At 36.8% G+C, this 19,678-nt stretch overlaps 1 protein-coding gene across 6 annotated transcripts in view; it reads left to right on the forward strand.

Moving 5' to 3' along the window:
- Window positions 1–19,678, forward strand: part of LOC123672378 (ubiquitin carboxyl-terminal hydrolase 47) — a 312,797-nt gene that overhangs the window by 276,419 nt on the left and 16,700 nt on the right. The window contains exon 13 of one of the 6 annotated variants that reach the window (XR_006746263.1): window positions 17,728–18,028. The exons of the other annotated variants lie outside the window; for them this stretch is intronic. The gene's annotated coding sequence lies outside the window, so the exon portion shown is untranslated. The remainder of the gene's footprint in view (window positions 1–17,727; window positions 18,029–19,678) is intronic. 6 annotated transcript variants of the gene reach the window in all.

Below are 19,678 nucleotides of genomic sequence, written 5' to 3' on the forward strand. Positions count from 1 at the left end.
TTTCTCGTATATTGAGCCGTTTTCGAGTAATATGTGTTTAAAAAAAAAAAAAAATCTGTGAAATTCAAAAAATTGGGTACTTTGGCTAATTGCAACTCTGATAGAAAAGACTCACAGAAATGAATATTTGCTACGTTGTCAGGTCAAAAATCATGGATTGAAACACTGAATTTGCATTGACAAGTGAGGAAACCAGCCGACTTAGTTTGAAAATAAAGTGATTTGAATAAGCTCACCCATTGAGAAAATTCAATTCCATGATCACGCAATCTTTGAACAATCCTTACGAAAGTTCTCTCATTTGGCTGTCTCCTATTTGGAAACAGCCTTCCATAAGCTTCTTTAGCTCTTCTCGCTATTTTTCCATTTGTGAAATAGCATTCCAACATATCTACCATCTCCTGGTTAGAATACATTCTGCTAATTTCCACTTAACACACTTCACAAACAAACACTTTACACTAAACAGACACCTTACACTAAACAAACTAAACACACTTAACAAGTTAAACGCACTTAGGTATCACTTAACAAACTAAATACACTTAATACTTATCATTTACATTAAACAGAGCAACAGAAATCATGATACCATAAATTCGAATTTCAATTGTTTTCGGATCATTCTATGCGCATGACCGATCAACATAGAAGAATCTCGAATAATTTTTTAAACAAACCATCAAATTTATGAATTAATAAATTTATTTTATTATGAATTTCATTAAATGTAATAATTAGTATCATCCGAAATGTTAAATCGAATTTTGTATAATAAAATAAGTCATAATATGCTAGTTTACCGTATGTTATGAACGATTTGAACTATTGCGCATGGCCTCAGAGATTATGACTCTATGCGCATGGCCAAACTGAAAATTTGAGAAATCTCGAAGAAGTGTGGTTATGTTTGGCAAACAAGTGGAATAATTCGATATTTGATTCGAAAATATTTTATGTTTCAATAAGAAACAACATAGTTCGGCGTAAGTAAGTTACTAAATTATATAATATAAATAATATATTGAATAATTATTGTATTTTTTCAGATCTCCTAATAATTCATCGAATCATTCAGAAAAACACCATAATGAATTTAATTGGACGACGATTTTCCTTCGTGATTTATTTCGTGAAGATGATTGCCCACTAGATACAGAGAAGTTTCAGATGACCTGTATTTAAAGAGAATCTTGAACCCCTTCAAATTAAATCCAACCGGAAACAGTTTGCTGTGAGGTGCTCATTATTTCATAAGGATAATTTTTCCATATAATGAATGGAAAAGTAAATTGATTAATTGAAATAACCAAAAATCTACAATACAATGATTCTGTTGATAAATTCAACTACTTGAATAAGTGAAGCACTAGTTCTGTAATGAATACTTATTCAAACTTCATACTCATTGATGTACTGAAAAATAATTTAAAAGTCACTGATTTCACCATTAACCCAGATCCTATCCTATTATCTAGTACATGTACTGATCCAATCCATATGTTTCAGAATCAATAGCTATTGATATTTTAAGGCATACACATAGTTTGTAGTTACTGTCCTTGGTTTATAGATATTATAATAATGAATACATCTGAGATCAGGAATCATTGAGAATAAACTCGAATAATGGCAGGCCTAATTTAATAATTATTGGCTAAATATTGAATGTTTTTTATTTCGCACAATACATCTGCTAAATGAATCTACGTAAGAAGTTTAAGAGTAAAAAATGTTAAACCTGGTTATTTATAAATTAAATGAAAATAAAGACAATTTATTATTATGGTAGTTTGTACTTCAATTCTTGTTTTTTGATATGCATTTTTTTGTTTCAGTAATGAAAAATGTTTATTTCAAATTGCTTTGAATGTTGTATACCTGGGGCACTGGATTTATAGTAAAAGAGTGGATTTGGCAATAATAAATGATTTCAAGTCACTGTTAATCTTTCGATAAGTTTATCAAAAGCTTCAGTTTATTGAGTACTTTTGAAAAAAAGGTATACCTTACAAGAATTCAAAATTTATTTTACATGTAGTTGATATGTGAAAACAAAAAAAAAGATTACATAATTGTTGGGAAGTTTCATAATATTTTCAGTTTATCTGTTCGATAACAAACAAGTAAATTTACTTGTACGTTGTACTTCCTTTTTTCTAGCCGAATACCATTTTACCATCTTCAGGAAAATAAAATTTTCGAAGATGTTGATTATAACATTGATAATATTAAGGAAAGACTAATTGCTTCTTTATTATCAAAAGTACTCGAGAGCATTTTTTGGAGTTACCTATTGGGTATCAAATTTTCAGACAGAATATTGGCATTAGTGAACACTAAAAAGAAAATGATTTCAAATATTTTCATGATAACAAATTACTGAGCTTTGGCACAGCCCTATAATATGAAGATATTTCATTAAAGTTAATATTCTATTTTGAATAATTCTGATCGAAACTCATTTTCAAGTGAATTTTCACAAACTAGGCTCCTTATAAAATAACACCAATCAAGATATGAAATCCCATTAAAAACTGCTGCTGCCAAACATTACTATAATCTTCTTCCAGTCTTCTGAGCTTTCATCGATACATAACAATACATCCTAAAATTTCATTTTTACGTGATTGAATACTTCTATCCATTTGCTATTCGATATTTTCATCCTAGAACATTTGATTGACATACTTTTAAGAGGGCCAAAATTGTTTTAACGTGAAAATAAATAAAAAACTTCAGTGAGTTGAAAGAAGCAGAATATTCAATAGTGGATATTCATATTGAATACCACCATTTCATTTTTAATACAAAAATCAAGATCAATAATTAATCAATAATGGAATATTGAAGATTCATGAAACTTATAAGCTTCTAGGATGAAAAAGGAAAAAAATTCATTTCCTTCTGGAAATTATTTATTCCTTCTCATACTACTGTTATTTTTAACAAGATAAAATCGGAATTTTCCATCACAAAATTACCTCTGTGTGATACAGAGGTGATTCCATCTTCCACATAAATCCATTCATGAAACTGCCTTTTCATTTTCGAGCTAAGTTATTGTGTAGGTACTTAGATAAAGTATTCTGGGTTCATTCAATCCAAAATGCAAGCGTTCTTACACTTCTTGCTACCCTAAAAATTTAAAACTTTTCTCACTGATTCCATGATAATAAGAATTCAAATTGAACACTGGTTTGAATACCACTTTTTTGCTGACCTCTAGATAACAAAATATACTCAATTAGCCCAAATTTCTAGTAATGTACAAAACTTCAACCGTTTGTTGGGTTTCTTGAATTTTATTGACAAAACATAACATAACCTTTAAACATAACATTACAGATGCGAGATGATTAGTATTCATAGGTACATAGATTTAGCTTATTATTCTGTAGGTTTTTTGTCATTATACAGTTTTGTGACTGTAAACTTGGCAACGTGGAAAGTCCACAGATGATTATCATTTATGTTTATTTACCTTTATGAAAATTAAAGGTTATATGAATTGTTAACTCTTGTACCTACGAAAAGAGGTGAAAAAGCGAAAATAAATGATTGGATATGAATATCAGATTTAATATGGGTGGTTGCAAGCTGAATTTTTTATTATTATCGAATATAAAATAGAAATCAAGAGAAAAATAATCAACATATTCATCTCCCACGAAATTGCTATAACTTATTTATTATATTGAAAATAATACTTCGGTCACCAAAGGGAATGGAAAAAGTGAGTTTATGCTTGTTTTGCTAATATAGTAACCCATTTCCAAAGTTCAAATGGTATAAATTTATGCTTGGAAAAACTTCAGTGGGCTGATATCCAGGTTCGGCATAGCTCATTATGAAAACTTAAAATGGCCATATCTTTTCAACCGAGCCGAATCGGAAAAAATGGTAAATGAAAAAAGTGTTTCTTTTGACCTCAAGAATCTACGGTTAAAATATATGTACAAGTCAAAGACTCACCCTGTATAAAAGTAAGAATCACAACAGAACTTACATGAGGGTCATTGGATTTTTTTGGCATCAAGTACTAAGGTTATTAGCCAAAGCCTCAGTCAATAATAAATAAGCCTTAACATTAGATGTATATACCTACAAAGGAGTGAATAAATATAAAAATTTACAAGGAAAGGAAAAGAAGGGAACGGGCTATTTGTATATATGCTGTACATGTAACGGCGTGGTTTGGATAGGAGCGTAACGCTGCGTCCTGCGTGAGCGAACTGTGAGCGACGTGGCCAAAGTGAATAAATCAAAGATTGGAATATAATAGCGCTGTCGCCGTCGTATCGGTTGTAAAACTGTTTGTTTCGCTCGAAATTCGCGCGATGTCGGCGATCAAATTTGATATTTCCACGCGGAATCCACGCGAACGTCAGTTCTTTCTTCTGCTGAAATTAGTCGCTTTATCGAATTCACTATACAGACTTAGAACTATTTGGAGGGCCACTACAGGAAAATTTCATCAATTTTGTTTCCTCAAAGATCCCAAATTTTCAAAACTACAAAGGGACTCATTCAGTCATGATTTCATGAATTGGAATTCAGGTTATATAACGTAAAGACAGAGCGACGCCTCCTTCCAAACATCAAGAAAATGGTCCATGAAAAGGCAGAAGTTATACAACGACAGCAAAAGAGCAGGGATTACCGACGAGGCTCTTCGCAGAATAGGTCCAGTTATCCAGTTGCACCACGGTCAGGAGTGGCGGCCTCAGCAGCCAAAGAAGCAATGCATTCGAGACTTCAGTTCAGCATCAAAGAGCTCCCAGTCGGCCCGGGAATGGATGAAACATGGTCTGCTGATCGAAGGCACAACCTGATGAGATCCGGAAATGCTGGGATCGATGCTGAAAGAGATGAGGCGATGGTCACCGACACCAAGTCCGTCATAGACGCGCCAGCGTCCGACACAATCTGCAAGTGCTGACGTGACCAGGGTCACATCAATATTAGATTCCCCGTTAGTAGACCAAAATGTAGAGGGCTAGCCGTGCATGTTACAAACAACAAGGCGATGTTGAGCGATGAAATCCTCAAGGGAAGACCCTCGAGAATACCGTGAGTTGTAAAACCAAAAGGGGGATTCTGCATTCGAGTCCATGCATATAATAAAAGGAGTGCTATTTAGCGATGAAATTATGAGATCCAGCTTGTTCAGAAATACCTCGATATACTGACTGAACTGACAATAAACATTGAATAGATTAATTTACGGGGACCTAACGTTATGAGGGCTAAGGTTATTTGAGTGTCGCAAAACTGTGAGAGAGCGAAAACTTTCAAAACTGGATCTAGAACAACAACCACTGACATTGGAACCCCCCCTTTCGATGAAGTAACTGAAGAATGCAGACCAAGACACCTGAGATCACCGAAAGCGTGGTACGGCTCCTGGATAACCAGGATGCCCGTTGACCACTGACCTGCCAGTTGACAAACCGCGGAAGTGACGGACGCCAAGCGCTGAACGTTGATCTGAACCAACTTAAGAGCACTCATTGTTGATAGTCAATGAGGCTCTCATACCTAGCGAAATGTTTCAGGTAAGATGGAGGTTTGCTGAGTCAAAGCTGCACCACCGCTCGCAGCCTTACAGTTGGAACAGCATGGTGGGGATGATTTGTTAGGGCACTCTTTAAAGGAGTGACCATTCTCAGTACAGAAACCACAGCAGTTCGATCTCTTACACAACCCTGATGAATGTCCGAATTGTTGACAGTTGAAACATCTCATAATTTTGAAATGGTCAACATGATGGCAGCCCACGTCCAAGAAAAGTCGACCACAACCACGACGAAGAGCCGTCGGAACACTGACAACGAAATGTTCTCTATCAGGGAATCTAGACTTAAGGCGAGTCACTAACTTGATTTGAGGGCGGAAAGTTGACCTTAATGCTTCGTTGTCCACGTTTTTGATGAGAAGATCATCAATGAAGCGCTTCTCAATGATAATTTTGGGGACATCAAAAACTTTTATTCGAGGCTGAATCTTATTAGGATCTGAACAGCTTAGAGTTTTCGAGGAAGCGATAGTTTTCTTTATGACTGAAACGACTATTTGAAAGAAGCATCAACAATAACCGAGCCGCTACGCAATTTTCTGACGCTGTGAATGCGAACAGATGGTGATTTCCGCAACATGGACGCCACAGTAAACTTCACCTCGTCTGCATCACTTGAGATGGTAGAATTAATAATTAGAGAGTGAGTCCTAGGTGAAACTGGGGGAGACGACCCAGATGGAAGGGTGGCGGCTACAGAAGCAAATTAACGAGGAGAAGCAGCATCATCCGCTGCGGACGCAGAAAGACCAGAAGCTCTTTCCTCGAGGCGGCCCTCCAAATAGGAGATCATTTTTGAGCGGAAGAGTATAACTGCTCCACTCGGCGGAATGATACAAGAACGATTTCTATATGTGCCTTCGGGATCTTAGCAGCAGATGAAAACAAGCTAGCCTCCAGAAGTTTCCTAACGGACGAAATAGAGCCAGCGGTGGAAATCGAAAAATCCGGTGGTAGAGGAAAAAGGTGACCCGATAATGAGCTGGAAGGGGAGGGCACCGTTGGAGAGGAGGCAGCGCTACCTGACTGGGGTGGTGGAATAACCAGTTTAGACAGACTAGAAGATAAACCCTGAAGTTCAGTAAGAGAGATCAGAAATTGATGCGGAAGAAAGAGCAGGTGAGCGTGCGGATATAGAGGAAGCACGATCCCTCGTAGTACTAGGTTTTTTAGGAGGTTGCGACAAAATGATTCCCACGAGAAGGGTCGAAAAGGGTGGTCACTGAATGGCAGTGCGACCATACCAGACTGAAGGCTATATTTCCCACCGGGTGCGCCAAGTGCCCAGTGATGAGAAAGTTAAGGACCGGACATCCCACCGGTCATGCATCTCATCGGCACCTATCTCACCTTGAGATTCAAGGTTTTTACAGAGGTAATCTCCTCTTTGAGCCAGGCGATAAAGCCAAGCTCCCCATCCACCCCACATATGTCTAGGTCAGGACGATATGTAGAAGGTGGCAAGCCACCAGGTCCTCGGGTATCTCGGGTTTGGCGATCCCCGTACTGAACATTCAAAGATGAACAGCCCTTGAGGTGAATGGCAATGGACAGAAATAAAATTTAAAGAATTCATTAAATATAACGGGTGTTACGTCGTCTTTTTATCAAATAATGTCTGTAGTTGTGTTCAATTTTAACTTTTATTCGACAAATATTCTTCACAATTGAATTGACAAACTACTTCAAAAAAAACTTATGTCAAAAAACTATTTTATGTCAAAAACACTGACTCTGATCTAACTATATGAAATAATACATATAGTACAGAGTGAAGAGCAACATTTTCTCCCCTCCGTGAAGAAGTTTCAGCTTCTCTCACTCTAGCCATCTTCCATCTCGATTCTGCACAACTTTGCAACCGGGCGTTTAAATACTCCGTTACTAGTTCTGACACTCCCTACTCGAACTCGTCCATCAGGGCCTGGATAAAGTGTCTCTACTCTTCCTAACTTCCACTGTCTTCTTGGACAATTTTCTTCAACAATGATGACTATGTCATTGATATTCAGCTGCTTTCCGTCATTATTCCGTTTTGTTCTTTTAGTTAAACTAGGCAGGTATTCTTTGGTCCACCGTTTCCAAAAACAATCGACTATTTTCTGTGATTTGACCCACTCTTTCCTGAAGTCTTTCATTTTTGAAAAATCAGTGATATAATTAGATGATCCTAGTAAAAAATGATTTGGGTCAGGGACTCTAAATCATTTGGGTCTGTTGAAACTTTTGTTAATGGTCTCGTATTTATGATATTTTCACACTCGGCAAATATTGTCAGCATAAGTTCATCTTTAAGAACTTGTCCATTCAAAATGGTGTAGAATGCTTTTTTAACGGACTGCACCATGCGTTCCCAGACACCACCCATGTGTGGTGATGCTGGTGCCAAAAATTTCCAGTCGATACCTTCCTGTGTGAAGGTGTCAGTGATTCTTGCCTGGTCAATATCTCCGAGTGCTCTCTTCAGCTCTTCTGCTGCACCCCGAAAATTCGTTCCATTGTCGGAATATATCTCTTTTGGCTGTCCTCTTCTAGCTATCATTCTACGAATAGCTAAAATAGCTGAATCTGTGGTGAGTGAATGCGCTACCTCGAGGTGGACAGCTCTTATAGTCAGGCAGGTAAAAATCACTCCCCATCTCTTCTCTCTTCGTCGTCCTATGGAAACCAATAACGGTCCAAAATAGTCCATTCCTGTGAACGTGAATGGTCGGATATTTGGTGTCAAACGTGCTACAGGAAGCTGTCCCATTTTTGGAATAATTGGTTTTGATTTGGTGATTCTGCATTTCTGACATCTCTTGAACGCCGACTTCACCGCACTTCTTCCATCAATTATCCAGAAGCGTTGCCTTACATCATTTAAAACGGCTTCCACTCCTTGGTGAGCGAAATTTTCATGATACTTTTGGAGGAGTAGTCGCGTGAATTGGTGTTTTGTGGGGAGTATTATGGGTTGATTGGCAGAAATTGACATCTCAGGAGCTAGATTTGTCCTTATTATTATTATTATTGTTACAATAAGAGTAGAGGTACAAATACCTATAAACTCAAACTTAAAAAAAAAATAACATTCGGAAACTAAATATAACTCAAAACAAAAATTATGGTTTACAATGACAAAAAAAAATTAGGACGTATTATTCTCGAGGTTGGGTAATCCATCGGTCATATCCATTCTTGAAGGCGTTGGTGGAGGTTGCATCTACAAGATCACTCGGTAGACTGTTCCATAAGTGGAACACCCTATTTGTGAGGAACTGCTGTCTCTGAGGCGTGCGGAACTGTTCTCTCCTGAGCTTAAGTGAATGGCCCCTAAGGTGGTTGCGGTTTCTGGAAAACAAGCGACGGATATCGTCGCCAAAATGATTGCGAAGGGCTTTGAAGGTAAAAATGATATCGCCTCTTGTTCTCATGTCTTCAAAGTTTGGCAAACTGAAGAGTTGCAGTCTTTCCTCATAAGAGGGTCTAATGGGTCCATAAGGAAATCGAGTTACCCACCGTTGAACCGACTCCAGAAGAGCTGCGTCTGCTCAGGAGCAATATTCCTCTTTCGTCAAGGATTGGTGAGAGGTTTTTCAGGCGACTTTTACTTGACAATGGTTTTCCTTTGGCTATACATCTTATGTCTTCCCCAAAACTCTCCTGCTGGCACCGTTTGATCCAAAGGGTTTCAGATTTTTTAATATCGGAAACATCCAACTGCCCTAGAAAAACTTTGTTGCTTCTTCTCAGTCTGTCCAGAAGAATATCTACGAATCTCAACATCCAAGCAGTGACGCGTATCAACCGAGTCCATTTTGAAAATCGGTTGATGTCAGGCAGATATGATTCTTCTTCTGTAGTAACTGCTGTTATTTCAATTTCTTCATATGGAAGATCTTCCAAACTCACAATATTCTTCTTGGGCCATAAGGTTTGGTCTAATTCATACAAGAAATCAGGACCTTTAAACCAACTTGCGTAGGTCGTCTTATTGCCGTCGTCTTTGTTGTAGGTTCTGGTGGCAATATCGGCCGAATTCAACTTTGAGGGAATCCAATGCCAGTTGTTGATGTTTGTTAATTCTTGGATCTCTCCGATGCGGTGACTTTCGAACTGTCCCAATTTGCTTCCATCACCTTTGATCCAACAAAGTACCGTAGTAGAGTCTGACCATAAAAATACTTCGTCAATTTTTATCTCCAAAGTGTCCTTGATTGTTTTTGCGAGCCTGCTTCCCATCACCGCAGCCTGCAACTCCAAACGTGGAATAGAAATGGGTTTTGTTGGAGCTACTCTCGCTCGGGCCATAACAAGAGTTACATCTATTTCGTCTTTAGACAAAACTCGTAGATAGGATGCTACTGCGTATGCTTTCTTGCTAGCGTCGCAAAAGACGTGCAGTTCTATCTTATTGGCTTCAGGAATATTCACAGAATAACATCTTGGGATGGAAATGTTTTCTATTTGTCTCAAATCGCTTTGCCAATGTTTCCACGTGTGATATAGGTCCTCGTCTATACTATCGTCCCATCCAATCCCAGATCGCCATATGTCTTGTATGAGAATACGTCCTTTTATTGTGAAATTCGCAATGAGTCCTAAAGGGTCGAATATTGACATTACCGTCTTCCAAATTTGTCGCTTGGTTGGTCTACTATCTCTAAATTTATCTTCGAATTTTGAAATTCTGAAACAAAATAGATCCAATTTTGAATCCCAAGAAAGGCCAAGTACTCTTTGCATTGTCGAATTCGAATCCACACAGAAGTCCTTGAATACTGAATCGTCTGATGATAGTTTTTCTATGACTTCTCCTGAATTGCGTATCCAGTTGACAAGCTCAAATCCTCCTGATTTTTGAACCCTGGACACTTCGGAGATTGTTTCCAAGGCTTCTTCTACAGAATCGGTACAGTCAAGATAGTCGTCTACATAGTGTTTTTTTGTTATAGCATCGATAACATTTTTCTGGCTGGATAACTCCTCAGCATTCACATTTTTGACGAACTGGGCACAGGTTGGGGAGCAAGTGGCACCAAAGGTCATAACTTGCATTTCATAAACGTCCCATTGTCGATTCGTATCCCCATTTCGCCATAAAAACCTCTGGGAGCTTTGGTCTTCCTTTCTTACCATAACTTGATGGAACATTTCTCTGACATCACTGCAGAATCCAATTTTCCTTTGTCGAAATTTAATCAATACCTCCACCAATGATTGTAGCAAGTCTGGGCCAGATAGTAAATTATCATTCAGACTGGTTCCGTTCGATTTTGAGGCGGCATCAAAGACTAAACGAAGGTTCTTCGGCTTATTGGGGTTAATTACTCCGAAATGCGGCAAATACCAGCATCGAGGACCTTCTTCATTGTATTCTGCAGGAGTCAACTTCCTTGCATATCCTTTCTCGACGTAGCTTCTTATTTTCTCAGAGTATCGCTTCCCAAATTCCCTATCCTTCTGTATTTGTTTCTCCACGCATCTCAGTCGCTGAATGGCAATTGTTTTGCTCTCTGGGAGATGGATGTTGTCTTCCTTCCACAGCAGCCCTATCTCGAATCTGTTTCCTACACGTCTGATTGTATTTCTCATTATCTCCATAGCCCTCTTTTCTGCTTTATTCACGTTCGTTTTCATTGGAACTACTCCAAAGGCATCTGTGGTAAAAGATTGTTTCACCATTTCATGGAGTGAATCGTCGGACATTCCAGAACTGCAGATGTGGAAGGAATATACCTGTTTTTCTTGTCTGATACAGTTTCCTCCGTGAAGTATCCAACCCAGATTGGTTTTTGTCGCAATGGGAAGATTTTCGGTGCTTTGAATGACTTTTCTGGCTACAGTGAGGCGTACATTGTCTTGACCCAATAAAATCATAGGGCGTTCTCCTATTTCGTGGAAGGGAATTCCTGACAAATAAGAATACCTTTCCCAATCGGATTTTCGAATCTCTTGAATGGGGAGAGCTAAATTTTGTACTGTTCTGACATTATTCATACTGAAAATCTTAGCTCCGTCGAATACTCCCGATATATCATTATTTAAACAACTTGAATCTTCATGGCGAGAGGCTAAATTGTTAGTCCATTGGATGCAGAGCGGTTGAGGTGTGCCATTCAGTCCCAATCTGTTAGCTATCGACTTGTCTACGAGAGTCACAGAAGAAGCTTCGTCACATAAAGCTACGGTCTCCAAAACAGTGTTGTTTCCATACAACTTCACTTTCACCATCCTCAACAAAACATTGCCTTCTCCATGTCCAACTGCAAGCACGTTCTCATTGTTTTTGAATTCTGTCTGGGTTGAATGGGTATCAGTATCTTCGATTGATCTTTGGGTATCTTTATGAAGCAGCTGATGATGGGAACCCTTACAACCATTGATGTTACACATTCGTCTTGCTCTGCATTTCATGGTCTGGTGATTACGTCGGAGACATGAAAAACACAGTTTCTGTTTTGTAATAACCGCCCATCTTGTATCAACGTCGTCAGAGGACATTTTCGAACAATTCTCTATTTTGTGTCCTTTTTCTGCACAATATTTACATTTCTCGTCATGATTTTTTATATCTGTCGAAATCAAAGTAGTTTCTTGTCGTCTTGAAGAGAACTGAAGTTTTGGTTTTGTTTCTATCTTGAAACTCTTGGAACTATTGACAAAACACGCTGCAGTTGCCTTTTCATTAATCCAGATGGAAAAGTCGTTCAGATTTGTCGTTTCCCTTTTTCGCATCATTTCTTCTCCCCATTGGAGTTTCAACGAATAAGGTAGTTTCTGAACCAATTCTCGTAGTATTTGCGGATTTTGGAGGTGTTCAAAATGGTCCAATGATTTGATCGTAGCCACGAGACAGCAAACATGATTGGAGAGGTGAATCAAAGTGTCCATGTTGTTTTCTCTAATTGGTGAAAGATTTCTCACCTTCGTGATGAGCCCCTCGATGATTTGGTCAGGTCTACCAAATCTCATTTCGAGTGTCCTCAAAACTAAATCAATGTTATCTGGGGACGTCATCATTCCTGATACTGCAAGCTTGGCTTCAACTCTTAAACATTTTTGCAGTTTTATCATCTGTATTTCTGTATTATCATTCTGTATTATCTGTATTATCATTTCTGTATTATCATTCTGTATTTTTGACGGCAATTCCGAAGAATGGCCAACATTCATTTCACACTTCATGCGTATTTCAAAATTATGCGAATATTCTTCAGAGGAAATCCTCTGAAGAATATTCGCATAATTTTGAAATACGCATGAAGTGTGAAATGAATGTTGGCCATTCTTCGGAATTGCCGTCAAAAATACAGAACTCTTTGTCCACAACTTGCCTTGCTGCAAATCTATTTTGCTTTGGAGCACTAGCAACAGACTTTATGGCTTTACTGATGGTATTGCATAATTGTCTGATTTCAGATATTTCTTCATTTCCTTCTTTTGGCTGGATTTCATCTTTGGAGGGTGAATGCAAATCATTTATCCATTTTCTTGTCTTCTCTGAAGAATGGTTTTCATCCTCTGGCATCTGGCATTCAATATTCTGTACTGATAACTGAGATCGGTCTCCTTGAAGTTCTTCAATTTCAGTCTCTCGAACTTCATTTTCTAGTTCTAAGATTTTTAGCTGATTTTCTAGCTTCTTCATTTCGATCGCTTGTCTGATTTTCTCGACTTCAACGGCATGTCTTTTTTTACGAAGAGAAACACTATCTGATTTTGAAAGATTGGATTTCATAGAAAGAACGGATGAAGTTTTTGGTAAATCATTACCGACGTCTTTGGGTTCTAGGCATCGACTCTGCTTGTCTGTCTGGCTTGAGTTCACCTTGTTCACTTCCTCTCGTTTGTCCATTATATTATTTGTCTGAATTTCATCTATTCTTTGGCTCTGAACAATTTCTGATTTGTTCGACATGACACTGACTGAATGTCGTCTTAACAATCCAAAAGCAGGTGGCCACTCATAACTGGGGTTTAGTCTACTATGGGTACCTGCAGTCTTTCTTGTATTTGGCATATCTCAAAACTCCTCTGGAACTGTTTCTTCACCAAAGGACTTGTTATCCGCTCGAAGGACCAATGTTACGTCGTCTTTTTATCAAATAATGTCTGTAGTTGTGTTCAATTTTAACTTTTATTCGACAAATATTCTTCACAATTGAATTGACAAACTACTTCAAAAAAACTTATGTCAAAAAACTATTTTATGTCAAAAACACTGACTCTGATCTAACTATATGAAATAATACATATAGTACAGAGTGAAGAGCAACAACGGGTGTTTTTTTTTCGAGGTATATAACTTTAAGTTGGCATTACTGTTCAAGATGGCGACCGATTTAACAGCTGTCAAGTGATTTATTCTCAGTTTGGTTTGGTTTGGGGAAGATGTTTCAAATACTTAGAAAGTGGCTTATTTATCTTCAATCCATAAAAAAGGGAGAAAAGACGTATGCTCGAACTACAGAGGCATATCAGTTACAAGTACGCTTAGTAGACTGTACGGAAGAATATAAAGAACCCTAATTGAAATAGAATTGGACGAAGAGAAGGAGCAATGCGGTTTCAGGGCTGGGAGGTCTTATACCGACAATGTATTTTGTATGAAACAAATAATTGAAAAAAAGAAGTTCAGTAAACCTAGCAACACATATTTTATTCGAAGATCTAAACAAGGCTTATGACTCAATACCTTGGTGTAGGCTATGGAAAACACTACAGAACACAAATAATAATAATAATAAAGTTTATTTCATAAATAAACACTTTACATCACGGAGGTACATGAGGTATGACCTGTATGTGATAATAACTTAATTAAGATTTCTGAAATAAATGTTCCATAAGATAATTCAAAAGAAAATAATTACAATACCAGGAGAAAAACAAATATCATAAGCACAATGTATAAAGTTATTTCACATCCGATATTTATAATTAATTGTATTATACTGTCTCAATCAGGTAATTATTGAAGTCGTCATCGTTGCATAATCTGTAATAAATTGGTGAGTGCATTTCTTTATTCGGTTTCAAAAATTGTGGCCAGTCTTATATAATTTCAGTCTTGTATTTGAGATCTCAACTATTATTTATCAAGTCACTGATTATCTTTCTGTTCTTACCATCCAACCAAGCTTTTAAACGCTTTTTGAATGTTCTTAGATTTTTCAAGTTCTTGAGTTGATCAGGAAGACCATTGTAAATTTTTGTTCCTAGGTAGGTGTGATTTCTCTGGCCTATACTTTTATTGCATCTGGGTGGTTGGTAAGTATGATCTCTTCCTCTCGTCGAATATTGATGCTGTAACGTATTTAAAGTTGTCTTTCCTGAGATGATGTTAGAAAGAAGTTCAAGAGCATACAGCTGTCTTACATCTTGGACTCCTGCCATATCAAATAACTATTGGCTAGGAAATGTGCGCTTTTTCTTGTAGATGATTTTCAAGATCCATTTTTGAATTACTTCCAGAGGTTTTATCTGGTTCTGATAGGCACCACCCCATCCAACTATACCATAGCAAATTTGGGATTCAACTAAGGCTTGGTAAAAAACTCTTGAATGCTTCGTGTCACTAATGTTTTTACGTAATTGCTTAAACTTGAAGAGTAGACCCCTTATCTTATTGACGAGGTTTTTTATGTGCTTATCCCATCTTAGCTGTTGATCAATGGTGATTCCTAATCATTTGATTTTCTTTGTCCTTTCAATCGATGTGTCACAGTCAATTTCTAGATTTCCCATCTCTGGCAGATTTTTAGTGTAAGAACTGAAGACCATATATTTCGTTTTATCGACGTTGAGGGTGAGGTTATTATTCCTGAACCATTTTTTTATTTCTAAAAACATCGTTTGTGCCTTTTCCTTCAATTCCTCCCATGTATTCGCTCGATACTGGACGACTGCATCGTCGGCAAAACAAATAGCGTCGTCAGACTCCTTCATTTTCAGAAGATCATTCACGAATATTAGAAAAAGGATAGGTCCTAATACAGTCCCTTGTGGTACTCCATATGTCACGGTCTCCGAAGAACTTCTGGTCTGTTCTATTTCTACAACTTGTCTCCTGTTGGACAAATAACTTTTTAGCAATTCACAAATAGGTCCCCTAAATCCATATTTTTCAAGGTTTCCAAGTAATCGAGTATGACAGACAGTGTCAAATGCTTTACACAAATCGATGAATATACACATGGAAGGAATTTTTTCATCTAGACTTTCGAATAGTCTCCCTGTCAATACTCTTATTGCATCCTCCGTGGATTTGCCCTCCATAAATCCGTATTGCTTTTCATCAATAATGTCGTATTTCTTAAGATAGCTGGTCATCCGCTTTTTCAGAGCTTTTTCAATTATTTTTGCCAAATTAGATATTAAAGATATAGGCCTGTAGTTATTCACTCGTGAACGATCGCCGCTGTTGTAAACTGGTTTAATCATACCTAGTTTGAAGGTATCGGGAAAGCAACCTATTTCGAAACAACTGTTTATAAGATAAGCCAAGGGTGTCGATATTTCTGTCCTAATTTCTTTAAGCGTTTCAGATTTAATTGAATCATGACCTGTAGCTTTGCCTGATTTGAGTTGCCCTATAATATACTGTATTTCTGTGGGGTCAACAGGAGCCAAGAAGAAAGAGCTAGATTGCCTAATACCCGCTACGTTGTATTCCTCAAGACACTCGATTTTGTCTGCTAACGCCTTTCCTATGTTGGAATAATGTTGATTGAACATATTGGCTATTTCCTTTTCATCGTGAGTTTCAACGCCGTTGTAATCAATATGTTTTATTTTTCCATTCGAAATTTTGGTATTTCCGCATATTTCTTTCATACCTTTCCATACAGCTTTCGATTCAAATTGATTTGAATTTATTATTTTTTGTAGATATATTTTTTTTGAATTATTTATTAATATTTTTATTTTATTTTTATACTAAGTATATTCAGAATGAAGAGTATTATCGTTTGGATTTTCCCTCAACTGTTTATAGAGATTATTTTTTTTGTTGATTTCTTTAATAGGGCTGGTGTAATCCATTTTTCGCGAATAGTTTCTTTCTTATTGAATTTCATAGAATGTGTGTTATTTTTAATATGATTTGTCGATGTTTCAGTAAAAGAATTGGCCATAGCGTCAACATCATTCTGTTCATACGTACGCGTCCATGATTCATTTCGCAAATCCATTCTTAAATTTGTGTAGTTTATATATTTTTTTACTTTCCTATCATTATTCTTTTACACCCTCAATTCATCAAATATATTGAGAGTAAGTATGACTGGAAAATGATCAGTTATGAGATAATGCAATATGTATCCTTTTATGTTGTCCAATTGATTTTCAAGGTTTCATTTCTTCAAAAATATGTGATCGATAAAACTTTTTCCAACTGGTCTCGTATATTAGTTTATAATTGACATGAACCCGAATGTATACATAATATTCTTATAATCTTCAACAAAATCGTTATCTGCTGATAAATTGATATTCATATCTCCGACCAACACATGTGTTTCAGCCTGGTGCATTGTTTCCAAATAACTAAAGAGATCTTTATTAAAGGTATTCACATAGGTTTGGGGAGATCTATATATGGCCGTTAAGGTAAGGCCATTTTTGTCGATAACATTTATTTCTAGAGATTTACTCTCACCTATAGTTATTACTTTATGTGTAAATTGTATATTTCTTCTAAGATAAACTAAGACACCATCATTTTTGTTTTTGGTACCTTCATTATAAATTGCCTGATATCCTTCAATATTGAAAACTTCCGGCTTAGATATCTGGAAGGTTTCCGTTAATACTATAATGTCGAACTTGAATGAAGACAGTCCAGAAGTATTACTTATTCATCGAAGTTTTTATTGATGCTTCTAACATTCATGTGAAATGCTTTAAATGTATGTTGCTTTTCAAGATGTTTAAATGATTTGATATTTTCTACAATTTCTGTTTCATATTTACCCTCCTGATACTCCCCAATAAATTGATTCATCCTTGAGCCTTAAGATTTTGCCGAGCCCGTTCTTAACTTCATACCCAACTTGGATACCTTTTTATGTGGTGATTGTTTTTTGAGGGTTTCTGGATTCTCGGAATTCCAGGTGACTCATTGGAGTTGAGTGGTGTTTTCATTAGTGCCCTACTCGTTTCAGCATGGTCATCCGTAGTTTCCCAGCCCGCTTCACTACTATCTTGACTTTCCTCGTCCTGTAGATGTTTTCGTAATTTGGTTGGATGAGAAGAGGTTGAAGGTGTGGAGGGTGCACTGTGAGGCTTTCTCTCTGGCTGAATGCTCACCAGGTCCTCTACTGTATACTGTTTGGTGCCAATTACAAGACGATCACCTCGAATGAATGACTTGCAAGATGTATTAGCTCTTGCCTGGATAAGATTAGTTCTTAGTATCTTGGATTCATTTCGCTGCTTCAAAGTCAAATCGTTAGCTATACTCTGGTTTGTGCCCTTCAATTTTTTAACCTTTGAAAATATAACTTTTTTCTCCAGGTTTGAAATTAGTTCTACCTTGATAGGAGATTTGTTTTATAATAATATAACATAAACCAGACTTTGATTGGAGCATTGAAAAATCTATATTATGGATCAACATCTGAAATTAAAATAGGGAACAGATTGTCACGGCCATTTTATGTAAATAAGAGATTACGACAGGGATGCACTATATCACCCACTTTATTTAACATCTATATAAAGCATGCTTTAATGCAATGGAAACGAAAATGTTCTGGGATGGGCATACCTTTGAATGATACGAACATATACACCCTACAGTTTGCGGATGACCAGGTAATAATCGCAGGAGACAAAGAAGATCTACAATACATGACACGTAAACTGAAAGAAACATATGAGTATTGGGGATTGGAAATGAATCTGGAAAAGACTTAATATATTTGTATTGGAGACAAATTGAGTGAACTGGATATTGGTACAGAAAGCATACAACCTTGCAAAGAATACAAGTATTTGAGAGTGAAGTTCGACACAAGCGGTACAGATGACAATAAGATAAGATCACGAGTAACAGAGGCAAGAAAAGTGATTGGCTGTTTAAATGAAATACCAAAAATATAACCAGATCACGAAAGTTCAACATCTACAATACAATGATCAAAAACCAATTAACGTATGGATCTGAGACATGAAGACTAACAGAAAGAAATAAGAGGAGGATAGAGGCTGCAGAGATGGATGCGTTGAGGAGATCGGCTAGAATATCTAGAATGCAAAGAATAAGAAACCAGGAAGTACGTAATCAAATGGGAGTAGAAGGCACAATCATGGATGATATAGAGGGAAAACAGCTGATCTGGTATGGACATGTTCAACGAATGGGACAATCACGATTGCCAAAAATAACAATGGAGTGGATACCAAACATGACAAGACGAAGAGGGAGACCAAGAAAGAACTGGATGGAGGGAATACGAAAAGCAATGAGAGATCGAAACTTGCAAGCAGGGCAATGGGAAGATCGCAAGCAATGGATTCTAGGCATCGGATAACGTCGTCGCACGTTTTCAACTATAAATATATATATATATATATATATATATATATATATATATATATATATATATATATATATATATATATATATATATATATATATATATAAAGGTGATTGTGTCCAATCACCTTCATACCATCTATCAAAATACCTATCGGAAATACTAACACGAAAAACTCAATACAGCTAAAATAACAATTAAATAAATTAAAAATAAACAAAAATGATAATTATATTCACTTGATGTAGTATCTCTATACACAAACATCCCTATCGAGCTAGTGAAAGAAACAATAAAAGAAAGATGGCACCAACTAACATCACACACAGAAATACCTGAAAATGAATTCATAGAAACAACTCAACTTATAATCAATAACAGCTATTTTCAATATAGGGATGAATTCTACAAACAAATTAAAGGAGTAGCCATGGGAACCCCAATATCAAGTGTAATGGAACACATAGAAGAAAAAATCATGAAAAAGTACAACAACAAAGCCTTTTTCAGGAGATATGTTGATGATTGTCTCTCAATAACCACACCAACAATAATGAAACACATTTTACGAGAC

The sequence above is a fragment of the Harmonia axyridis genome, chromosome 2 (assembly GCF_914767665.1).
Source record: "Harmonia axyridis chromosome 2, icHarAxyr1.1, whole genome shotgun sequence".
Lineage (NCBI taxonomy): Eukaryota > Metazoa > Arthropoda > Insecta > Coleoptera > Coccinellidae > Harmonia > Harmonia axyridis.